Source organism: Barbatula barbatula (genome assembly GCF_947034865.1).
Source record: "Barbatula barbatula genome assembly, chromosome: 13".
In the NCBI taxonomy this organism is placed as follows: domain Eukaryota; kingdom Metazoa; phylum Chordata; class Actinopteri; order Cypriniformes; family Nemacheilidae; genus Barbatula; species Barbatula barbatula.
Window position 1 is genome coordinate 13,439,101 of NC_136776.1, and position 4,426 is coordinate 13,443,526.

General features: G+C 38.6%; 1 pseudogene across 1 annotated transcript; it reads left to right on the forward strand.

Moving 5' to 3' along the window:
• Positions 1-1,106: 1,106 nt before the first annotated feature.
• On the forward strand, positions 1,107-3,702 carry LOC306902741 (CD276 antigen-like; annotated as a pseudogene). Its single transcript, XR_013788341.1, has 4 exons — positions 1,107-1,250; positions 1,690-1,745; positions 1,827-2,152; positions 2,224-3,702. The product of XR_013788341.1 is annotated as a CD276 antigen-like (transcript).
• The last annotated feature ends 724 nt before the right edge of the window (positions 3,703-4,426 follow it).

Here is a 4,426-nt window from a genome sequence, read left to right on the forward strand (position 1 = left end):
ACATCCACCTTGGCCATGAGGCTGGAGCGGAGAGCTGAGGAGTTAACAGAGATAATGGCTGTTGCGGCTGTGACAATAGAGCTGGGAACGGAGGAGAATTTGGTTGCATTGGCCATAGCAAGGAAGCTGCTGATGGCCATAACAATCACAACACTGCAGCAGGGAGAGCTCTTATTGCCAGAGCTTGTTGCTGGCTGGGGGGAATCGAGACTGAAAAATTACGGGTCGTCATTCCGCCAAATGGATGCCACCGCCAACGCCATCACGGTCCCTGTGGTGGACTCTGGGTCCGGGCAATCATCCGAGCACTCCCCGGCGCACTCGAGGCACCGAGCGGGCTCCTGGCTGTGCTCGGGTTCATAAGTGAATATTGGAAAGGGCTCTTGGGAAGGCTCTGAAGTGGGCTCGGGGATAAGCTCGGGTTTATATGAAACAAGGTTTGTCATCAAAGTTAAGACCTTAGGTGAAACATCAAGTTTCAGCACAGCACCACCTACTGGTCATAAAATATAAAAATGGCTATTTTGATTGAATAACTTCTGAAATATTTCATCTTAAATTATAAGAGTGATCTCGTTTGATTCTTTGAGTCATGCTAAGTCGAACTATTACCGAATGTTCCTCGGTCGGCCATGGGGGGGCGCCACTTATTTCACAATTTGTCATAAAATGTAGTATTTTACGAACGGAATTGAGTTTCATTACTATATACCTTTGGTCCATCGTAACCATATCCTGAGAGTAAATGTAAAGTTTTAAGCCCCCTAGTGGTCAAGAGATTTTGTTTAATGGAAATGTGTTCATAGCACATGAAAAATCCAACATAATGTCATGTGATTTACACTATTATATTTGTTGGCTCAAGCCAAGTTCTTAGATTTCAAACTAGTATTTAGATTGAGAAGCAATATGAGGGTTATACGCAAGCCCGCCTTATCGTAGGGTTTTACGTCATCATGCAATGCCGCGCCAACCAAAAGCGTGTGACATCAAGGTGCCGCGAGAGTGTTTCTAAAACATATGCAGCAGTAAGCGCTGAAATCGCTCTCGCGGTATTTTGATGTCATACCCGATCAGACTGAGCACCGCCGCATGGAGGTGAACAAACAACATTAGGAATATAGACGGAAGCACAAACAATGCTTGGTTTACACAGTCGTTTTAAAAAGGAAAGAAGTTTCTGACTTTGGACTCTCAGATATTTGTACGATATTCATCGGTTCATAATACTGTGGCACCATGATCATTGGGTATGTTTAATGAATTCTGAGTAAAATGTCATAGATCGTCAAATGCGTCATAGTTGTTAGCATTGAATGGCTAATGCTTTTCCCCTTTTACAAATTGTAACTATATAAAGAACTTTAACTATACTCGGGGGTCAGGTTAAAGTTACGGGCTAATTATGCTTTTGCAATAGCCTTAGGTAACAACTTTATAGATTTTGTCTTTAGCATTTGTCTTAATATAGTTTTGACTGGGTTACGTTTAATGTTAAGAAATCGCACAGTACCAAAGAGAAAGTCCACAGCCCTGTTTTGTTAATGAGAATATTAGTTTGGTGGTAGTTCAATTTTTTGGTTGTAGTAAGTTTTGTATGAAGCTAAATAAGTCTATGAACTTGATGTTTCTAGTACTATATTATCGTCGTAGCTACAGAAACACATTTTCGTATATTTTTTCCTGCAGTTGTTGCTTCATCTGTGTATTTGTTCTACTGAAAAACATCTGCACTGCTGATACAGGTGAGCAAAAGAGTTTGAAAGTTATTTTCAGGCCACACGCAAAAACACCAGATCAAAACAAAATGTTTTCTTTTATTTCAGTGTATTCACTCGACAAAGTTAAAGGGGTTATTGGACGCAATGTTTCCTTGCCATGTGAATCGAGTAAAAATGAGCAGAACCTTCACGATATTAATGTGCTTTGGAGATACAATGACAGCATAAATGTCTTGGCCATCATTAATGGTGAAGCTTCTGTAGAGCATCAGAAGCTCAAGTACAAGAACAGAACAAAACTTTCCCTGATGAGTACAAGGACGGAAACTTCACCTTAAAACTCAACAATCTTACACGCACTGATGCAGGAGAGTACCAGTGCCTCATCTCACATTCTTTAGAACATGTGTCCGTGCTGCTGCTTGTGAATGGTATGTAAAAACCAATTTTTTTAATCTGATGCAGGAATTGATAAATTAATTGAATTATTTATTTTGCACAGAATCACCAGAAGAAAAGCCATCACATGAAGAAAATTCATCACATGAAGAGAAGAGGACCATAATTATTCCTGTGATTTGTGTTTCCCTGCTTATTGTTGTATGTATAATAATTGCCTGCGTGATAAAAAGGGGATATAAAACTTCTAGTTCAGGGGTATCTGCTACTGGAGCATTCAAACAGATTTCAAACACACCTGAACCAACCAATCAGAGTCAGCAGGATTACGCAGGGCTCCCCTCTCACATGTAAGATCAGTGGCACTGATGCCACAAAGTTCTGTAAATGTTTGCTCGGGTACCTGATTTACTGGCACAGCCTACCTGCTTACTCTTCCACCACCTTTCTGTCTTAAGTGACAACTCTTTCTATATACCTCCTCTACCCCAACTACTATATTCCACCTTGTATCATTTCATCAAGCCACATTTGTTTATAATTATTTATTTTAAAACTGAATGGTTTGAGGGTTTTGTACGAGTAGTATGTGTCGAAATGGGTCACAGCTAATGTCATGTTCATCTTAATGACCTAGGGGGCTACTGAACTGATTTAGATGCTCTGAATTCTAAAATACAGCCAGTTGTGACATTGTAACGAGCTTGTCCACAAGGTAGATGGGTAAATTTCATTTCCTGTGCTACATTTCAAAACTGTCTTATTCAATGGACGTTTTTGTGCATGGTCCATAGATGTCCAGCTGGACTTTTTTCCATTGTTTTTTATTTCTGACTAGACTGCATGACAAATGGCTGCTGAAGTCATATTAAGATAATGAAAAGGCGATGACATTTAGTAAAATATGTCTTCTCATTCTGCTTTTGAAATGTTTTATATTCTGGCAGAATACCAGACAACAATAACTCAATGCCCTTCTCTTATTACCTTTGCTCGACAACATTACCTGAATCAAATTTTAAGTAGAAAGTATTTACACCCACATAGTTTTTCACAGTAATTCTAAAAGTATTTTCTGATGGTTGGTCGTTTATTTGAAACAATTTGGTCAAGCAGTAAGGTTGCATAAGGGGGTTTGTTTTTCTTTCAATCTGAAATACAGTTGCTACAAGCCCTTGGTTTTTGTTTATATGTTTAGAATATTAACCAGTCTATTTATTGTAAATATAGTGTGCTTTTTACTGTTCTTTTTTATTTCTCCGCCTTATACATAAAATACTTGGCCTTTGCTTTATCTGTATGTGTGTGTGTGTGTGTGTGTGTGTGTGCGCGTGTCTGGGTACTGACTGAATTTGGGTCTTACAGTGTTGTGTTTCAATTAATTTGTAATGTATTGTCGTGTCTTGTATTGTTTTTACATTTAGAGATGTGTTTCTTTTTTAGTGTTCAATAACATAATGGGAAAATGGTATAAGACTAATCATTTGCATAACCTGTTGAATCTGTTTCTAGTCAGACTGTGGATGATCATTATGTCTATTTAATAAACTCGTGCACTTCTGCCTGCTATTGTTCCTCTTCATCTCTGTATATGCCTTGTGGTGTCTTAACCAACATGTGTTGAAACAGCCCATCTGTTTATGGAGTGTATCGCCATGCTCAGTTTACCATTTGGGATTTTCAGGAGGGGAGTTTAACGTGGTTGTTTGCACATTTAAGTGTATTTCAGGTTGTATGTTCACAGAGGGTCTCTTAACAAAACAGGCGTTTTGTGGGGGACGCAGCGGTTTAGAACAACGTAAATTATGTCCTTCATTATATGTGATAAATAATCATCAACGGCTTAAGATCAAATGCACGAATGTATATTTGATATGTATTCGTCAAGCGTGCCTCGTATTGAAGCCAATACATTACAGGAGGAGGTCATACCTACCTTTGTGACTTCACTCTGGAAGATAACCCTTAAGGTAACAGGAAATCTCCTTAATAATGATAAGTTTTATTATTCGTGACGTAACGTCACAAACCAAGGATTGGACCGAGTTTCAGTATGGACTAACTTACGGACGTCCGGCACCTGAAATATGCCTAGAGCAGTGCTGTATTTATATATATATATATATATATATATATAGTTTATTTGTTTCTTAACCGATAGATGGATTTGACCGATTATTGTTTCTTAACCGATAGATGGATTTGACCGATTATTTCTAAAATGTAATGAAGCATAATTGCGATGTGACGACCAAACATTAATTTCAATTCCGGAACTGAATACAACAGGAATGATGTTTCCCACC